Source organism: Epinephelus lanceolatus, chromosome 22 (genome assembly GCF_041903045.1).
Source record: "Epinephelus lanceolatus isolate andai-2023 chromosome 22, ASM4190304v1, whole genome shotgun sequence".
Lineage (NCBI taxonomy): Eukaryota > Metazoa > Chordata > Actinopteri > Perciformes > Serranidae > Epinephelus > Epinephelus lanceolatus.
The window spans coordinates 49,550-71,676 of record NC_135755.1 but is presented as its reverse complement, the minus strand read 5'-3'; the positions used below and the strand labels follow the sequence as shown (position 1 = coordinate 71,676).

At 41.6% G+C, this 22,127-nt stretch overlaps 1 protein-coding gene across 2 annotated transcripts in view; it reads left to right on the top strand.

The window, feature by feature from the left end:
* The first annotated feature begins 1,024 nt into the window (after nt 1–1,024).
* Nucleotides 1,025–22,127, top strand: part of LOC117246109 (retinal guanylyl cyclase 2-like) — a 57,938-nt gene continuing 36,835 nt past the window's right edge. The window contains exons 1-2 of one of the 2 annotated variants that reach the window (XM_078164148.1): nt 2,910–3,075; nt 3,337–3,451. The gene's annotated coding sequence lies outside the window, so the exon portion shown is untranslated. Of the gene's footprint in view, nt 1,138–2,909; nt 3,076–3,336; nt 3,452–22,127 lie in introns of those variants that run through there. The other variant, XM_033609843.2, reaches the window with a different exon arrangement.

Sequence of the window (22,127 nt, the reverse complement as noted above, 5' to 3'; positions counted from 1 at the left end):
TAAATAAATGAATAAATATGTGAACGTGATGAGAAAAGATTCATCCTATAATTATATGAAATGATATAGTTTAATAATTTATCTGCTATAGAGCGTTGTCTAATTTATTGTGTCTTAAATATTATGGTCTGTTAAACTTGATGTGACATATTGTAGTTATAGTTTATTGTGTGATACTTTATGTTAAATGTTATGTTATACATAAAGGTGTTTGTTAAGGTGTATAGTATAGTTTATTTTTTAGAACTTTACAGTCTTTGAGTCATATTCCTGTTTATAAACACGTGTGTCCTCAGTATATGGACATGAGCAGTAATGTGAGGTTTCATCATCTGTCAGTCAACAACAACAACAACAACAACAACCATATTAAATGTGTAACTGTGATGTTTGTTCTCAGATCTGATGTGAAGTCTCTCTGAGCAGGTGCATCTGACACACCTGTTTCAGGTAAGCTGATCGACACCAGACCTGATCTGACAGGAAATGAATGTCTTTCTGACTTCCTGTTGGGAACTGTCCATCTCACTGCAGCTCTGTGTCACTACCTGTCACGTGACCTCAAACACTCTTCAGGTGAGTCTCTTTAAAAACAGACGATGGTGCAAATACAGTTTATAAAAGTGTGTGTTTGTGTGTGTCTGTGACCAGGTCACTAGTTTGAATCTGATGAAGAATTAATTTGTTTTATTATTTTATTTTATTTAACTCATCAACAGATGACAGTCACCTGTCCTCAGGTAGACTGTCTCCAACTGTGACATCAGAGGGAGGTTGATGATGTCATCAGTCAGGAAACAACATTTAGTCAGAGGAAGTGACCTCAGAGAAATTCAACAGGAAACGAGGTCAGACCATCACACACACACACACACACACACACACACACACACAAAGTAAGCCATCCTCTCATTACAGAGTCTAAACTGAATCCAAACGTCTTCCTGAACGCTAAACAAGATTAACATAAAGCTTCTGAGTTGTGTGTGTGTGTGTGTGTGTGAATGTGTGTGTGTCTCTCTGGAGTTCGACCTGACATCAGCACTTTCTGCAGCGCTGCAGCAGTTTCAACATTTTTATCTTTTATTGAGTCAAAGTGACTGATCGAGTTTGTACAAATGAATCTGTGACACACAGGTAAACAATATGTGTGTTAATGTGTGTTTATGTGTGCTAATGTGTGTTTGTGTGTGTTAATGTGTGTGTGGTTTGATGCATCAGCTGTCTTAGTTTGTTTCAGTCATTTTCTTCATCTGCTAATGTGTTTCAGTGTTGAACTGTAGTTTAAATGTCACAGTTGGTTATAACGGATAGAATATAGAATATAAAACTGAACCATACACCGAACTGTGGTTTAAATGTTAAACTGTTGGACAGTAGTTTAAATGTTAAACTGTTTGATAGTGGTTTAAATGTTGACATGTTGAACATTTAAACTGGTGGACAGTAGTTTAAATAGTAAACTGTTTGATAGTGGTTTATATGTTAACATGTTGAACAGTGGTTTAAATGTTCAGCTGTTGGACAGTGGTTTTAATGTTAAACTATTGGATAGTGGTTTTAATATTAAAGTTTTGGGCAGTAGTTTAAATGTTAAACTGCTGGACAGTTGTTTAAATGTTAAACTGTTGGACAGTGGTGTAAATGTTTAACTGTTGGACAGTGGTTTAAATGTTAACATGTTGAACAGTGGTTTAATTGTTAAACTGTTGGACAGTGGTTTAAATGTGAAAGTGCTGGACAGTTGTTTAAATGTTAAACTGTTGGACAGTGGTTTAAATGTTAAAATGTTTGATAGTGGTTTAAATGTTAACATGTTGAACAGTGGTTTAAATGTTCAACTGTTGGACAGTGGTTTTAATGTTAAACTACTGGATAGTGGTTTTAATCTTAAACTGTTGGGCAGTGGTTTAAATGTTAAACTGCTGGACAGTGGTGTAAATGTTTAACTGGTGGACAGTGGTTTAAATGTTAACATGTTGAATAGTGGTTTAATTGTTAACATGTTGAACAGTGGTTTAAATGTTCAACTGTTGGACAGTGGTTTAAATGTTAAACTACTGGATAGTGGTTTTAATCTTAAACTGTTGGGCAGTGGTTTAAATGTTAAACTGCTGGACAGTGGTGTAAATGTTTAACTGGTGGACAGTGGTTTAAATGTTAACATGTTGAATAGTGGTTTAATTGTTAAACTGTTGGACAGTGGTTTAAATATTAAACTGTTGGACAGTGGTTTAAATGTTAAACTGGTGGATAGTGGCTTAAATGTTAACACTGAAGATGATGTCCACTGAGGTGAGATGATGAAACTCAAAGTGACAAAATGAGGAAGAGATTTTTGACCTGGTTTCTAACCAGCCAATCAGAGCGCTGCAGGTCTGCTCTGACAAATCGAATTTAGAGCTTTCACTGGTGTGTGTGTGTGTTGGATTACAGGTGTGAGGTGAGCCTCCTCATCTCTGATTTCACCTTCAAACAGTTTGATGATGAAATCTAATTGATGCCTTTTTATCTGACGACAAAAACACAACAGAACAACAAAATCACGTCACTGTTACAGGTGATGCAGGTGATGTTACAGTTAAAGGGAAATTTCGGTTTATTTGAACCCGTCTCCTATCGTCCTAAATTTGTTTCAAGTGACTAGTGACATAGAAATAATAGTTAGCATGTTAGCCGTTAGCCTAGATACAGCCGTAGCGTCAGACCTGTTAAAACGTAAGTGAAAGGGCAACCTTCAAGTGCAAAGTTAGTCCACTAAACAAACTTTTTTTCCACAAAGACCGCCTCATATTGTTAGGATAAATGTCAGAGAACATATAGAAAACGACATGTAAACGTGTTGTCTTACCTTACCGGTGTGCTGCCATGTTTGTTTATCGTCTAGCTCTGCTGTCCAAAGCGTGGCCGAAATATATCTGGCAAGCTCTAGATAAAGCCCAGCTGGATCCTACTCCAGGTGGAGGTGTCTCGTCCTCGGTCACATCCAGACCTTGAAAATAAGGCTGCAACCGGTCCCATTCCTTGCAACAGAGGCATTCCTCTTCTGTGGGCACTGGGGCACAGCATTCACAGGTACACCACCAATCGCCATTCCTCCTCTGTCGTCCTCTACCTGTTGCGCCTCTCTCTCCCTCCTCCTCCGTTCTTCAATTTCACAAAGCTCTTCGTCAGTGTATTCTGGCTCAAATAAATAAGGGCGGCCATCAAACTCTGCAAAATCAAATTCCTCCTCCACAAAGTCAAAGTCTGGCAAAAAGTCAGCCATTATTCTATACATCTTTCATAAAATAAATGAATGAACTTTTCAGACTACTGTCCGGTTCTGCCTTCCAGCTGTTGCTGCTTGTTCAGGCACGCTATGAGATCGCTGCTTGTTCTCGCGATATTTCGGCCACGCTTTGGAAAGCAGAGCTAGAGGGATAAACAAACATGGCAGCACACCAGTAAGGTAAGACAACACGTTTACATGTTGTTTTCTTTATGTTCCCTGACATTTATCCTAACGATATGAGGCGGTCTTTGTGGAGAAAAAGCTTGTTTAGTGGACTAACTTTGCACTTGAAGGTTGCCCGTTTACTTACGTTTTAATCAATCAATCAATCAATCAATCAATTTTATTTATAAAGCCCAATATCACAAATCACAATTTGCCTCACAGGGCTTTACAGCATACGACATCCCTCTGTCCTTATGACCCTCACAGCTGATCAGGAAAAACTCCCAAAAAAAAACCCTTTAACGGGGAAAAAAAACGGTAGAAACCTCAGGAAGAGCAACTGAGGAGGGATCCCTCTTCCAGGACGGACAGACGTGCAATAGATGTCGTACAAAACAGATCAACATGATAAATTAACAGTAATCCGTATGAAACAATGGGACAGAGAGAGAGAGAGGGAGAGAGAGAGAGAGATGCAGGTAATGACAGTAGCTTACAACAACATTACTGAAAGTAATAATATTATAGTTATAGTTCTGGCTACTGTGGTACAATATGTTGAAAGTATGTATTAATATCTGGCAGTGTACATGTGTGACAATAGTCATATGTGTATAATAACAGTAGAAGTATGACTAATGACTAATGATGGCAGCAGCAGCAGGAGGCATCTGGCAGGACCACGGCAGCAGCACAACCACACACGTCACGCTGTCCAGGCACCGCTGTGATATGAGTTAATCTGAGAGACAGTGGAGCACAAAGGCTCCGGAGAAGAAGCCGAGTTAGTGACATCCAGAATGGCCGAGTTAGCAAGATGCAGTAATAGAATACGAGAGAGAGAGAGAGAGAGAAGGAGAGAAGGTGCCCGGTGTATTATAGGGGGGTCCTCCGGCAGACTAGGCCTAAGTCAGCCTAACTTGGGGCTGGTACAGGGCAAGCCTGAGCCAGCCCTAACTATAAGCTTTATCAAAGAGGAAAGTCTTAAGTCTAGTCTTAAATGTGGAGACGGTGTCTGCCTCCCGGACCGTAACAGGAAGATGATTCCACAGGAGAGGAGCCTGATAGCTGAAGGCTCTGGCTCCTGATCTGCTTTTGGAGACTTTAGGGACCACGAGTAACCCTGCGTTCTCGGAGCGCAGTGTTCTGGTGGGATAATATGGCACTATGAGCTCTCTAAGATATGACGGAGCTTGACCATTTAGAGCTTTATAAGTTAACAGTAGGATTTTAAATTCAATTCTGGATTTTACAGGGAGCCAGTGCAGAGAAGCTAAAACAGGAGAAATATGATCTTGTTTCTTAGTTCCTGTTAGTACACGTGCTGCTGCATTCTGAATTAGCTGGAGAGTTTTTAAGGACTTACTAGAGCTACCTGATAATAGAGAGTTACAGTAATCCAGCCTTGAGGTAACAAAAGCGTGGACCAATTTTTCTGCATCTCTTCGGGTCAGGATAGGCCTAATTTTCGCAATATTACGCAGATGAAAAAATGCAGTCCGTGAGGTTTGTTTTAAATGAGAATTAAAAGACAAATCTTGATCAAATATTACTCCGAGGTTTCTTACGGTAGTGCTAGAGGCCAGAGCAATGCCATCTAGAGAAACTATGTCATCAGATAAAGAGTCTCTGAGTTGTTTGGGGCCAAGAACAATAACTTCAGTTTTGTCTGAATTTAACATCAGGAAATTGGTGCTCATCCAAGTTTTTATGTCTTTAAGGCAGTTATGGAGTTTAGTTAATTGATTACTTTCTTCTGGCTTCATCGATAAATACAGTTGTGTATCATCCGCATAACAATGGAAATTTATAGAGTGATTTCTAATGATGTTACCTAAAGGAAGCATATATAGAGTAAATAGGATTGGTCCGAGCACAGAACCTTGCGGAACTCCAAAACAAACTTTGGTACGTAAGGATGATTCATTATGAACGTCAACAAACTGAAAACGATCAGATAAATAAGATTTAAACCAGCTCAGTGCAGAACCTTTTAGGCCAATTAAGTGATCCAGTCTCTGCAGTAGAATTTGATGGTCAATTGTGTCAAACGCCTCACTAAGATCTAATAAAACAAGTACAGAGACAAGTCCTTTGTCTGAAGCAATCAGAAGGTCATTTGTAATTTTAACTAGTGCTGTCTCAGTGCTATGATGCACTCTAAATCCTGACTGAAATTCCTCAAATAAATTATTATCATGGAGAAAATCACACAGCTGGTCTGCGACTACTTTCTGAAGGATCTTTGACATAAAGGGAAGATTAGATATTGGTCTATAGTTGGCTAACACCTCTGGATCCAGGGTGGGCTTTTTTAGTAGAGGTTTAATTGTGGTACATAGCCTGTTAATAAGGATATATTGATCATATCTAATATATGAGTGTTAACTAAAGGAAAGACCTCCTTAAGTAGCCTAGTTGGGATGGGGTCTAAGAGACACGTTGATGATTTAGATGAAGAAATCACTGCGGTCAAGAGATCTTACAAATGTGTTTGAGGTTAGATAGGTACTATCTGAGGACAGGAGGTCATGAATTTTGCCTCTAATAGTTAGAATTTTGTCATTAAAAAAGCTCATGAAATCATTACTGCTAAGGGCTAAAGGAATACAAGGCTCAATAGAGCTTTGACTCTCAGTCAGCCTGGCTACAGTGCTGAAAAGAAACCTGGGGTTGTTCTTATTGTCTTCTATTAATGCTGAGTAATAGTTTGTTCTGGCATTGCGGAGGCCCCTCTTATAAGTTTTGAGACTGTCTTTCCAGATTAAACGAGATTCTTCCAGTTTGGTTAATCGCCAATTCCTTTCAAATTTTCGTGATATTTGTTTTAACTTACGGGTTTGAGAGTTATACCAAGGAGCGAACTTTATTGGCTTTTTTAACTTCTTTTTAAGAGGAGCTACAGAGTCAAGTGTTGTTCGCAGCGAGCCTACGGCACTATCGACAAAATGATTAAAGTCGGTACAGGAAACCTCTGTTACTGAGGGACTTGGTATTGAATTTAACGACGGAGTAATCATTTCCTTAAATTTTGCGACAGCACTATCTGAAAAACATCTAATATAGTAACTGTTGCTGAGTGGCGTGTAATTGAGGAAAAAGAAATCAAAAGTAATCAGACAATGATCCGATAGCGAGGGATTCTGTGGAAAGACTGTTAGGTTATCAATTTCAATTCGGTCTGCATATTTCCATCTACGAAACATTAACCGTCTCCGCCCCTCCCTCACCCCTCACACCACGGCTATCCTGGTCCACAGCCTCGTCACCTCCCGCATTGACTACTGTAACTCACTCCTCTTTGGTGCCCCTCAGAAATCCCTCCATAAGCTTCAACTGGTCCAAAACTCTGCAGCCCGCATTATCACCAGAACCCCCTCCTTTCACCACATCACCCCTGTCCTCCAGCAGCTTCACTGGCTTCTAGTCAAATTCAGAATCCATTACAAAATCCTTCTGTATACTTTCAAGACCATTCACAACCTCACCCCCCCTACCTGTCTGATCTCCTCCACATCGCCACCCCCTCTCGCTCCCTCAGGTCGTCCTCCTCCCTCCACCTCTCTGTGCCCTCCGCCCGGCTCAGCACCATGGGGAGCAGAGCTTTCAGTCGCTCTGCTCCCAAACTCTGGAACTCTCTCCCCCCGGACCTCAGAAACATGGACTCTCTACCCCATTTCAAATCACAACTCAAAACCCATCTGTTCCAAATTGCATATTCCCTTTAATTGCCCACATCCATTTTTACTTTCTGTCACTCTTGTTGTTGTTTTTATTTAATTTAATTACGACTTTAATTGTGTTTTTAATGCTCTGTAAAGTGTCCTTGAGTGTTGAGAAAGGTGCTTTTAAATAAAATGTATTATTATTATTATTATTCCATACGTCAGAACTAGATCGAGGGTATGGTTAAAACAATGAGTGGGTTCATGTACACCCTGACTGAAGCCAATGGAGTCTAATAATGAGATAAACGCGGTAGCCAGGGAGTCATTATCAACGTCGACATGAATGTTAAAATCGCCGACAATAATAACTATCTGATTTAAGAACTAAACCGGATAAAAACTCTGAGAATTCAGATACAAATTCAGAATACGGGCCAGGAGCACGGTACACTATAACAAATAAAAGTGGCTGCGAGGTTTTCCAGGTTGGATGTAAAAGACTAAGAACGAGGCTTTCAAATGAATTATAATCTAGTTTAGGTTTAGGGCTGATTAACAGACTAGAGTTAAAAATGGCTGCAACTCCCCCTCCTCGGCCGCTGCCTCGAGGAATGTGGGTATTATTATGACTGGGAGGAGTGGATTCATTGAGACTGACATATTCATCTGGACACAGCCAGGTTTCAGTGAGACTGAGTAAATCAATATGATTATCTGATATTAATTTGTTTACTAACACTGCTTTAGATGATAGAGACCTGATATTTAACAGTCTGCATTTAATTCTCCTGTTTTGTCTTTATGTCACAGAAGAGGTTTTAATTTTTATGAGGTTGTTATGCACAACTCCTCTTTGTTTAATTTTAGATTTAAATAATTTAGGTGGTCGGGGGACAGACACCATTTGTATTAAACTATGAAAACTATGGCTGGGTAACTGAACTAGAAGCTCAGAGAGGCGAATAGGACTGCGACTCTGAGTCCTGATCTCAACTCTGGGTTGTCAGGGATTTAAATTACTAATAAAGTTTGCCAGGTTCCTAGAAATGAGGGCGGCGCCATCCAAAGTGGGATGAATGCCGTCTCTCCTAATAAGACCAGGTTTTCCCCAGAAAGTTTGCCAATGATTAACGAAACCCACATTGTTTGCTGGACACCACCTGGACAGTCAGCGATTAAATGATGACATGCGGCTAAACATGTCATCACTGGTCAGATTTGGGAGGGGTCCAGAGAAGTCCAGAGAGGAGTCCGACATCGTTTTTGCATATTCACACACCGAGGCAATATTAATTTTAGTGACCTTTGATTGGTGTAACCGGGTGTCATTGCCGCTGACGTGAATAACAATCTTACTGAATCTACGTTTAGCTTTAGCCAGCAGTTTTAAATTTGATTCAATGTCGCCCGCTCTGGCCCCAGGGATACATTTGACTATGGCCGCTGGTGTTGCTAACTTCACGTTCCTCAGAATAGAGCTGCCAATAACCAGAATTTTATCCTCAGCGGGTGTGGCGCTGAGTGGGGAAAAGCGGTTGGAAACGTGAACAGGCTGGTGGTGAGCCGTGGGCTTCGGCTTGGAGCTGTGCTTCTGGCGAACCGTAACCCAACCTCCCGGCTGAACGGGAGTTACCGGAGGACAGTTAGCAGAGGCTAAGGCTATGCTATGTGGCTCTGCACCGGCTACAGGGGGCTGGCTAACTACCGCAGCTACTGAATGGTTTTCCGTGGTGCGGAGCCGCGCTTCTAACTCACTAAGCCTCGCCTCTAACGCAGCAAATAAGCTACACTTATTACAGTTACCACTGTCGCTAAAGGAGGCAGAGGCATAACTGAACATTTGGCACACCGAGCAAGAAAGAGCAGAGGGAGAAGCCATCGCTAACTGTAAAGCTAATGTAGCTACCAAGGCTAGTAACGTGCAAACAACAGCTAAGAGATTAGCAGGGAAGTCGTAGAAAGGAGGAGAGCTATAAGTGCTTAAACAGAACCAGTGTGGGTTAAGACTTGGAGTAGACGTTAAAGCAACTGAAGTGAGAGAGCAGAAAGCAGGCTAGTAGAATTCACCAGAGCAGTACAGAGACGCTGTCACAGAAACACCGGAAATGACACAACTCGCTTACCGCAATATGCAATACGTGTGCTGTTGTTGTATGTTGTAAGGTATGAACCTTATCAATCAGTTTTAACAGGTCTGACGCTACGGCTGTATCTAGGCTAACGGCTAACATGCTAACTATTATTTCTATGTCACTAGTCACTTGAAACAAATTTAACAAATTAACAAATTTCCCTTTAAAGCAGTTGATGTTACAGGTGATGTTACAGATGAAACAGGTGATGTTACAGGTGTTACAGGTAATGTTACAGGTGTTACAGGTGATGTTACAGGTGATGCAAGTGATGTTACAGGTGATACAGATTCAGTCATATTTACAAACATCACAGGTGACATCAGGAGGTCTCCACCAATGACAAAGGCCCAGTCCCAAACCACTCCCTACCCACTACCACTTCACTACTGAGTGTCACTCCAAATCAAGTGACACTCGCAGCTGTGGAGGGCATTCTTGATTAAGGGGAAATGTATGAAAGAGAAGCCAAACAGATGGGATGCCCTCACCACTCTACCGGAAGAAGGAAGCAGATGTAACCGTGGATACCGACAGACGCTTTGTGAAAGCAAAATAGAGCAACAGGCTATTAAAAAAACATTTAAATATTAATTAAAATTAGTTAAATTAAAAATAAACTTGAATAAGTCAGATAAGAGTTACAGTCCAGTGTAATCACAGTAATTAACTTGTTCATATTTTCTAGACGCAGTTTACACATTTACAGATTAATTCATCTGGGCAATCTTATCTCCATCCCTGCTTTGCAGCATTCCTCTTTTTAGTGAAGAGACTCTCATTTTTAATCCGTAGATCGATTAATTGCTTTGTTTTTTCTTCTGTCCCTGTGAACACAGAATTATATATTTTTTTAAATCATGAGAATGGGATGAGGATTTTTTTAGACGGTTTTAAATAGTTAATATAAGCATATGGACATGTAGGTTTTCATCTTTTGACATCAAACATTCTGTGAGTTTAGATTGATAAGGTTCATACTGTCTTCTTATTTAGAATATTTTAAGGTTTTCTTATATTCAGACAGACAAGATGTAAGGAGATGCGTTTTACCTGCTTGACAGTTTCGACTGAAACTCCAGTCTTCCTCAGAAGCGTCATCCGACGTGCTGCTGACGTGTTACATATCAGCTGGTAGGCCTGACAGACCAATCAGAGTTCAAACCGGACAAGAAATGCAACATCATATTTGAAATACCATGCAAATCATGCACGAAAACATACATCAGGGAAACAGGCAGATCATTCAACACAAGGAAAAAAGAACATCAAAAAGAATGCGAAAAAGAGACAGCGGGGCGATTCACAAGGACACAGAAAGATTCACAAGGACACAAAAAGACAAAGCAGAACAGCAGGTTTTTAGGAAAACCTAAAATCAGCCATCACAGATCACTGCAGAAGAAATAACCACATCATGGACTGGGACAGGAGCAAAATAATCACATCAGAGACCAATAAATTCAAACGGTGGATAAAAGAGGCCATTGAGATCAGGAAGCGGGCAAGTGGCACCATCAACCAGGATGAGGGGGAGTACACTCTCTCGCATACCTGGGATTCCCTACTCCAGAGAACGAACAACGACGCGGGAGGTGGGGTAGGCCAGACAGACTCTGATTGGTCTGTCAAGCCTACCAGCTGATATATAACACGTCAGCAGCATGTCGGATGACGCTTCTGAGGAAGAATGGAGTCTCAGTCGAAACTGTCAAGCAGGTAAAACACTAGCCTGAGTGTCAGACTGAAGCTCCCAGAACCTCCAGTCTGACATGGCTTCCATTGAAGGCGATTTAGAAGGGGGAGGGAATTTGATTTTTCCCTAACCAATCAGTAGAGATCAACGACTCACCCAGAATCTGACGTCATTAGTATCCATGCCTTGGGGGTGCCGAAAACAAGAGAGCACTGCCCGTTTAAAATGTCTCCGTCGTCGTGCACACCCAGCTGCATCGCCATTAAATCCAGTTTAGCAGCTTCCTTAATTTGGTCCTCCATTAATACGAGTAGTGGCGAAATACCTCGATAGCATCGTTAATGTGGTCTGTAGGATCTGTAGCGGTCGCCATTGTTGCTATCCTCACCAGTTACCCACCGGCGTACAGCTTGACATCAGCGTGGCGGTGATTGGCTAATCGCTAGACCCGTCCCCACCCCCGGCGATCATTGGTCCTTCCATCTTTTGGATGAGATAAATCGCAAATTCATTGCAGTATGCCAGACCAGAGATGCAAGCCTACTCAGCTGAGTGGGCGGGGTCTATGGTCTGGAACCAGGCTAGTAAAACACATCTCCTCACATCTTGTCTGTCTGAATATAAGAAAACCTTAAAATATTCTGTGAGTTTGTTTGAGACTGTAAAGTCAGTGTGAGGAAAACAAATGTGTGTGTTTGATCTACAATATTTTACAAAGTAGAAAGATGGAACTCTTACATTTGTACATTGTTTCCTCCATTGTGATGTTGCGCTTCCTGCTGGGCTCATCAGAAGTCTGCACTGATGCACACTTGCTATCTAAGGACTGAGCAGTCCACTCGCACTCAGCGATAATTGGTTTGGGATGGCCCTTAATGTGGTGGAGCTCTGCGTGGCCGCGCAAACGGAGGGGGAGTGAATAGGGCGAGGGGATAGGGGCCGGTTTGGGATTGGGCCTTAGTCTCTCAAGTCCTACACAGTGAATAAGGAAAGAGACAGTTCAGACTGAGGACAGGTCGTCCTTCAGCAAGGACAGACGGACAGTGGATGTGTAAATGTTACACTGAACAACTGAGTATTCTGTCTCTGTCTCAGGGACGTCTTGTCCTCACCTTGTCTATATTGGAGACCTGATGTCTCTGGTATTTAGTATTGATGGAATCATGTAACTAAACACAGATCACCACCAGGCCTCACATGGCTGTTAGCTTAGCATCGTTAGCTTCATGTCTACTCTGTGTTTGGACCACGAAGCAGAATGTTTGCTGCACACATGACGGCGGACACATGGACACATGGACACATGGACTTCCTTTTGACGTCTGACGTCTTATTGATATAAACCTCAGGTCTTCAGGTCGCAGGTCTAAAAATGTAGTTATGAATTCTTCACCGTGTTGGCGATGCGTCCCGCCACAGAGCAGCTTTTAGGTCATCAGATGTTAACGTCGAGGAGGTGCCTTGACCCAGAACAGAGTCAGCTGAGCCGTGAATTATTTTACCCTCCACTGGGGGCAGGACGAAGATACTCTCTTTGAACACAACACTTCTGTTTTTGTTCACATTTCACAGAGCAGCTAAAGAGGGATCCCTCTTCCAGGACGGACAGACGTGCAATAGATGTCGTACAGAACAAATCAACATAATAAATTAACAGTAATCCGTATGACACAATGAGACAGAAAGAGAGACAGAGGGAGACAGAGAGACAGAGAGAGATGCAGGACAGACGGTAATGACAGTAGCTTACAACAACATTAATGAAAGTAATAATATTGTAATTATAGTTCTGGCTACTGTGGTACAATATGTTGAAAGTATATATTAATATCTGACAGCATACATGTGTGACAATAGTCATATGTGTATAACAACAGTAGAAGTATGACTAATGACTAATGATGGCAGCAGCAGCAGGAGGCATCTGGCAGGACCATGGCAGCAGCACAACCACACACGTCACGCTGTCCAGGCACCGCTGTGATATGAGTTAATCTGAGAGACAGTGGAGCACAAAGGCTCCGGAGAAGAAGCCGAGTTAGTGACATCCAGAATGGCCGAGTTAGCAAGATGCAGTAATAGAATACGAGAGAGAGAGAGAGAGAGAGAAGGAGAGAGAGAGAGAGAGAGAAGGAGAGAAGGTGCCCGGTGTATTATAGGGGGTCCTCCGGCAGACTAGGCCTAAGTCAGCCTAACTAGGGGCTGGTACAGGGCAAGCCTGAGCCAGCCCTAACTATAAGCTTTATCAAAGAGGAAAGTCTTAAGTCTAATCTTAAATGTGGAGATGGTGTCTGCCTCCCGGACAGTAACAGGAAGATGATTCCACAGGAGAGGAGCCTGATAGCTGAAGGCTCTGGCTCCTGATCTACTTTTGGAGACTTTAGGGACCACGAGTAACCCTGCGTTCTTGGAGCGCAGTGTTCTGGTGGGATAATATGGCACTATGAGCTCTCTAAGATATGACGGAGCTTGACCATTTAGAGCTTTGAATGAATGAATGAAAAAAAGAAACAATAAATAAATCAGCCGTTAGTGGAAGGAGCGTCAGCCTAATCTCCACAGCATATGTGTTGATCGAAGAAGTCTTGAAGAAAAATTGTGTGTCACATCACAGAAGGTCAAGATGAGAGTGGCAGGGTGAATAAATCCAGATCTCAAATTAAGCCTCCGCAGCTCCGATCTGACTTGATTGTAGGTTGCTCTCTGCTTCATGGTTTCAGCACTGAGATCTGGGTAAATGCTGATCCTTCTCCCATTATGAATTAAAGAATGGGATTCTGCTGCCAGACGAATAATCTTCCTTTTGACCTCAAAGCTGTACAGCCTTGCGATCATGCATCGGGAGTCCTTCCTGGCAGGTCCGGTGCGGTGCGCTATACTGATCAACGGAGCGGGCCCAATGGACTCTTCCCCTAACAGTTCATATAAAACTTTAGTTGTAAAAGTAGTAGGGTTACCAGACCCAGCACTAGCTGAAGCTGAAGGCTCTGGCTCCTGATCTACTTTTGGAGACTTTAGGGACCACGAGTACCCCTGCGTTCTCAGAGCGCAGTGTTCTGGTGGGATAATATGGCACTATGAGCTCTCTAAGATATGACGGAGCTTGACCATTTAGAGCTTTATAAGTTAACAGTAGGATTTTAAATTCAATTCTGGATTTTACAGGGAGCCAGTGCAGAGAAGCTAAAACAGGAGAAATATGATCTCGTTTCTTAGTTCCTGTTAGTACACGTGCTGCTGCATTCTGAATTAGCTGGAGAGTTTTTAAGGACTTACTAGAGCTACCTGATAATAGAGAATTACAGTAATCCAGCCTTGAGGTAACAAAAGCGTGGACCAATTTTTCTGCATCTTTTCGGGTCAGGATAGGCCTAATTTTCGCAATATTACGTAGATGAAAAAATGCAGTCCGTGAGGTTTGTTTTAAATGAGACTTAAAAGACAAATCTTGATCAAATGTTACTCCGAGGTTTCTTACGGTAGTGCTAGAGGCCAGAGCAATGCCATCTAGAGAAACTATGTCATCAGATAAAGAGTCTCTGAGTTGTTTGGGGCCAAGAACAATAACTTCAGTTTTGTCTGAATTTAACATCAGGAAATTGGTGCTCATCAAGGTTTTTATGTCTTTAATGCAATTATGGAGTTTAGTTAACTGATTAGTTTCTTCTGGCTTCATCGATAAATACAACTCTGTAGGGATGTAACGATTACCGATATTACGGTAAATCTCAGTTAATTTTTACACGGTAAGAATTACCGTTTATGTTTAAATTAATTGCATTATCGCGGTGGATTATCAGGATATGTAATAACAGCCTCATTCAAGTCTCGCGATGCAGGCGCTGCGTGAATGCGTAGCATGTGTAAACACAAAGAATGAAAACATGGCGGAAGGTGGTGATAGCGACACTCAAGACATTTCCCCCCCAACTAAACGCACAAAGTCTGAGGTCTGGACGTCCTTTGGGTTTCTGAAGAATGCCGAAGGACAGCTGGTGGAGGACAACTATCCTGTGTGCAGAACATGCAGAAAGAACGTTGCTGCGAAGGGTAGCAACACTACAAATCTGCTGCTCATCTCCGTGACCATCATCCACAGCTTTACAGCCAATGCAAGTTATGCTATGCAAACGTCAGTTATTGTGTGAGGGACTTCGGTTTTACTGAGATTGTCATAATGTGTAACTCTTGACGTATACGGGACACTTGAGCCATTTTTATAAGGTTAATTAAATTCACTTCTCATAGTCTTGACCTAACACACACACACACACGAGAACATGCACTCCTTTTCTCATACAGGTAATCCTCTGACTCACATACACACTTCTAATGTGTGAATTATTCTGTGTAATGATGACCATTGCCCTTAGGGGTTTTATGGTTTCTCCTGCACATTTGTGATATCTATTCTATATATTGTAGGGTTTTTGTTCTACTCTTGCATTGTTTTGTTTTATATATATTTTTCCTCTCGTGCTAATAATATATAAATTGTTTACATATTTTGCTGACTGTTAAAATGCACCAGACAAATAAGCTTTGCTCCTGTAATGTATTTACATATTTTGTTCTTTTAAAATAAAATTTTCTGTTGCTGTGCCAATCCCTTGCCCCTTTAATGTGAAAGTTTCATTTTAATATAAGATTTTGGCTATTAACATTTTAGTATGATAAGGAAGTTACAAGATTTAGTGAAGTTATTTCAATATATCTATTTTTTGGACATTTTACAGCGCTTAAAAAAATATCGCAATATTATCGTTTACCGTGATAATTTGGTCACTATAATCGAGATATCAAATTTTCCATATCGTTATATCTCTACAACTCTGTATCACCCGCATAACAATGGAAATTTACAGAGTGATTTCTAATGATGTTACCTAAAGGAAGCATATATAGAGTAAATAGGATTGGTCCGAGCATGGAACCTTGCGGAACTCCAAAACAAACTTTAGTACGTAAGGATGATTCATTATGAACATGAACAAACTGAAAACGATCAGATAAATAAGATTTAAACCAGCTCAGTGCAGAACCTTTTAGGCCAACTAAATGTTCCGCTGAACTGCATTATTATTGATGAAGCTTCTGCACATCCGATAACACAAGATACAGAGCTTCCGCTCCAACCTTTCCACATAAGAGTATGATGCAATGTATTGAATACCACCACAGACGTGGTGGACGTTGAGTCAGAAATGACTGAGGGCCTGTTGTGTAAGGAGAAGGTGATGTCTTATGGTTCTGTTTGATCTCACACTCTATCATTTATCTAACAACCTGTTCCACCCACATATATCACATATTACACATCATCATCATCATCATCATCATCGTCGGAGCCGAGACAGTTTGTAGGGCCGTCAGAAAAGTGTCTCTGGCTCTGAGGAGACTTGGAGCTGTTTTTAAATCAGAGCAGATCATTTCCACAGAGCTGCAGGTGTGTCAGTGTTCATGAGTCTACCTGGACACGTGATGAGGTCATTGATCAAGACGTCTCATATATTCAAAGATGGAACTGGCTCATTGATGGGACTCAACATCACATTACAGCTGAATACTTTATATTCAAATATATGAACACTGTTAAGATAGAAACATGTTTCTGTATGTTAGACACATGACCTCATCACATGACATCACTTCACATGTGAACACGCTCTGCAGGCTGTTCCCATCACACCTCACTCTGATCAGCTGATGGAGCACATTGATTTTTCATGTCTTCAAATCTCTGATTCAGTTTCGGATGAAATCACTGGCTCTGGAACTGAAAACTCAGAGTTTCTCAGCTTCAAGATCAGGATCAGAGTTAGTTGAGCCTGATCTCTGAAATAGGGCCCTGGTATGTTGATGATGATGATGATGTCACAGTATGGTCAGGTACAGGTGTGTTGATGATGATGTCAGTAAGACCTCTGCTGTGACAGCTGATTCAATCAATCAATCAATTTTATTTATAAAGCCCAATATCACAATTCACAATTTGCCTCACAGGGATTTACAGCATACGACATCCCTCTTTCCTGTCCTGATTGTCACCAGGTAATGGCTGGATGATGTCACCAGGTGATATTCAGGTGAACGTTGGTCCTACGGGTGGTGATGACATGTCCTCTTTCTCCCTCTCAACTTGTGTTAAGAGCGTTAGCATTGTTGCTATAATTAGCATTCTTAGCGCTCTTTAGCATTAGCTAATGGGGTCAGTCGGCATTAACGTGAAGATTTAGAGGTCAGAGGTCACCGCAGTCAGCTGGGTTCGATCTGTGTGATCAGTCAGAGTCTGAGAGCAAGACGAGAAACAACAAACTGTCTCAAACAGACAGACAGACAGACAGGCAGAGACAGGTAGAAACAGGTAGAGACGAACAGACGGACAGACAGGTAGGGACAGGTAGAGACGGACAGACAGGTAGAAACAGGAATGTGTGAACAGGTGAACGTGTGAACGGTGTCTGAGGCGTGACGTGCTTTGAGTGAAAATGTGCAGTTTATGAGTTAAACAGTTCCCATGATCCTGAAATTCTTGGAAAGGTTGTGAAATGATAGAAACTGTTTTCCAGGCCTGGTAAATTAAATCTGATGTTTTGGTTTAAAGTTTTGAGTCTGCGTTGTTTTGGTTGTTGTTTTTGTGTGTTCATAAACATGACAGCATGAGAAATGTGTTCCTTTAATTTAAACTGTCATGAGTATCATGTGACACACATGACACATGGTGTACACAGAGCACATGGGGTAGACCGGGTACACGGGATACAGGGTGTACATGGTCTACGCTGGGTACACAGGTTACACGGCATATGTGGGGTACATGAGATACATAAAGTACAGGGGTACAAGGCCTACACAGTGTACACAGGGTACATGGGGTACACGGCGTACGCTGTCAGGCTGCACAATGTGAAGACAATAAATGGTAACATTGTTGAATATCGTAATGATGATATGAGTTTTTAGATAAGCAGATGTTTACTAATAAAAAAACACAACAAAGTTTCTGATAAATAATTGAAAATAATTTCCAACTTTTTTTTCACTGAACAAACTAAATAATAAAGTCATATATTTATATTTGATTTTCAGAGCTGACGATCACTGCGTCAGCGTATCAACATGTGTCACTACATCACCGCGTCACTGCGTAAATGTGTCACTGTGTCACTGCATCAACAAGTGTCACTGCATCAACAAGTGTCACTGCATCAGCATGTGTCACTGCATCAATGTGTCAATAGTGTCACTGCATCAATGTGTCAATAGTGTCACTGCATCAACATGTGTCACTGCATCAACGTGTCAATAGTGTCACTGCATCAACATGTGTCAACATGTGTCACTGCATCATGTGTCACCCGTTACTGCTACACAGCATCACTGCACCATTCCATCACTGTATCAACGTGTCAGTGTCATTGCGTCACTGCTTCAACATGTGTCACTGTGTCACTGCATCAGCATGTGTTACTGCGTCAATCTGTCAATAGTGTCACTGCATCAACATGTATCAACATGTATCACTGCGTCAACATGTCAACTTGTCACTGCATCACTGCATCAACAGGTGTCAACACGTCCCTTCGTTAACATGTGTCACCGCCCCACTGCTTCAACATGTGTCACTGTGTCACTGCGTCAACATGTGTCACTGTGTCACTGCATCAACATGTGTCACCGCCCCACTGCTTCAACATGTGTCACTGTGTCACCACGTCACCAAGTCACTGCGTCAACATGTGTCACTGTGTCACTGCATCAACATGTGTCTCTGCGTCAACATGTGTCACTGTGCCAACATGTGTTAACATGTGGCACTACCTCACTGCTTCAATGTGTCACTGCGCCAATGTCACTGATGCAAAATGTGTCACTGCATCAACATTTTTTACTGCATCAACATGTCACTGTGTCACTGCTTCAACATGTGTCACTGTGTCACTGTGTCACCATGTCACTATATCAACATGTGTCACTGTGTCATTGTGTCAACATGAGTCAACATGTGTCACTGTGTAGCCGACTCAATTCTGCTCAAATCTGCGTTGTGTTGCGTTGAGTGAGACACACACCAGCACTGAAGGTCTGCATGGAATTTTATTCCTTTTGGAACAGAATAAAAAACACATAGGACGTCAGTAATGCACCAGCTCCTCTCCACATTCAGCTCTGAGCATACAGTCTCACTCAAGCGTTCAAATTAATATAGTGACAATAACTGTCTTGCATTAAGCACTGTGTGAAAATGAAAAAGAAAAAAAATGTCCCATAAAGATGGCATGTAAATATAAACAGTATAAAAGTACAAAATCAGTGCATATTATTAACCTCTCAACTAATCCATACAGATTAAATTCAAATAACATTTCATAACAAGACAGCATTAATTTCAGATAACCAGAGTAACAGGCATACCTTTTGGAACAGAATAAAAAACACATAGGACGTCAGTAATGCACCAGCTCCTCTCCACATTCTACAAAAAACAAAGTCATATGCAATACAGTGCATTAGCAAATATCAAGCTACATATGAGTGACACATCACAATTATCCATCACACACCATCAAACCATGAGACTAGCATACCCTCCAGGATCAAAACACCACAAAATGACAGTCAAAATACCCATTGCGTCAATATTAGCGAGCATGCTAACTGCCGCGACGCAGCTAGCATATATGAATAAAAGACGACTGTGCTAGCTTGAATGCTAGCTCAACTGATTTGCTATATTTGATTAGTTAATTAGGCTAGGTGACAGAAGAGGCTGGTTCGGCTCAGGGAGGAAGTGGACAGTTGTGAATCACACACACAAAGGCAGTAATGTTATTTGGTGTGGTACCATGTATTGATATAATAAATAAACAAAACAAATAAACAATATTAAGCAAAAAAATGTTTTCCTTGAATGACCATTTAGCAATTAGTACTTCAGTCGAAATTCAGTTCAATATTCACCACAGCTTCACAGTATTCAAATTCATTTCATATTCAACCCCAAGCCATAGACCATAAGCAACCTAAAACGACCCAAATTAATACGTCCCCCTTCCAGGTTATGAGAGTCAATAGTTCAAGTGAGTGTATCAGCAGAGTCCATCTGAGCAGAGTGTTGGTGGGTGTAGGGGTAGTATGGGCAATGTTCTTAAGTGTTTTTTTATAGCTGCCAGGAGCCTCCTACCAGGACCGGCAGTGAGGCCGCTAGGCTGAGGTAGCTTGGCTGTAGTTCCGGGCAGGTTAACATGTCCTGTAGCTCGCCATCAAATCTGGCCTGTGTATAGAACAGGACCATTCATTAAATTCAGTGTACACATTATCATAATCCCATTCACTATATACACATTGCATCAAAATATTCATATTCAGTCATAATAATATAACCAAAATGTATACATAATCAACATAAAAAGTTCATACAGGCACTATCTCAAGTGCTTAGTGCAGCTACAAAAGTGCTTTACACATAATTCAATCCAACAGTAAACAAAATAAACAGAACACCTTTAACTGAAATGCATTAAAATAATATTCAAATAATATGAAAGGTTTTTGTCATCATCATCATTATCATGATTATCAATTAGCATTGTTGATACAATTCTTAATCATACATTCATCCCGGTAAATGCTTCATCAATATACACAGTATACACAGTAATGCAAACCATATTTTGGTAATGCTAGCCGCAAAGCTAACCGGTCCCATTAAACGTATGGGGACGGCTAAGCTAAGCTAGCGCCATATAAACAGTTCAGACACTCAACAGTTCGCTTTTTAGTGACAACCTCGGAACACAGCGGTAGCGCAGTGATACGGTAGGCAGCTCCTGGGAGTTAAGGGTTGTCACAGTAAGTATTAAATTGACATACAGTACAGGCCAAAAGTTTGGACACACCTTCTCATTCAATGCGTTTTCTTTATTTTCATGACTATTTACATTGTAGATTCTCACTGAAGGCATCAAAACTATGAATGAACACATGTGGAGTTATGTACTTAACAAAAAAAGGTGAAATAACTGAAAACATGTTTTATATTCTAATTTCTTCAAAATAGCCACCCTTTGCTCTGATTACTGCTTTGCACACTCTTGGCATTCTCTCGATGAGCTTCAAGAGGTAGTCACCTGAAATGGTTTCCACTTCACAGGTGTGCCTAATCAGGGTTAATTAGTGGAATTTCTTGCTTTATCAATGGGGTTGGGACCATCAGTTGTGTTGTGCAGAAGTCAGGTTAATACACAGCCGACAGCCCTATTGGACAACTGTTAAAATTCATATTATGGCAAGAACCAATCAGCTAACTAAAGAAAAACGAGTGGCCATCATTATTTTAAGAAATGAAGGTCAGTCAGTCCGGAAAGTTGCAAAAACTTTAAATGTGTCCCCAAGTGGAGTCGCAAAAACCATCAAGCGCTACAATGAAACTGGCACACATGAGGACCGACCCAGGAAAGGAAGACCAAGAGTCACCTCTGCTTCTGAGGATAAGTTCATCCGAGTCACCAGCCTCAGAAATGGCAAGTTAACAGCAGCTCAGATCAGAGACCAGATGAATGCCACACAGAGTTCTAGCAGCAGACCCATCTCTAGAACAACTGTTAAGAGGAGACTGCACGAATCAGGCCTTCATGGTCAAATAGCCGCTAGGAAACCACTGCTAAGGAGAGGCAACAAGCAGAAGAGATTTGTTTGGGCCAAGAAACACAAGGAATGGACATTAGACCAGTGGAAATCTGTGCTTTGGTCTGATGAGTCCAAATTTGAGATCTTTGGTTCCAACCGCCGTGTCTTTGTGAGACGCAGAAAAGGTGAACGGATGGATTCCACATGCCTGGTTCCCACTGTGAAGCATGGAGGAGGAGGTGTGATGGTGTGGGGGTGTTTTGCTGGTGACACTGTTGGGGATTTATTCAAAATTGAAGGCACACTGAACCAGCATGGCTACCACAGCATCCTGCAGCGACATGCCATCCCATCCGGTTTGCGTTTAGTTGGACGATCATTTATTTTTCAACAGGACAATGACCCCAAACACACCTCCAGGCTGTGTAAGGGCTATTTGACCAAGAAGGAGAGTGATGGAGTGCTGCGGCAGATGACCTGGCCTCCACAGTCACCGGACCTGAACCCAATCCAGATGGTTTGGGGTGAGCTGGACCGCAGAGTGAAGGCAAAGGGGCCAACAA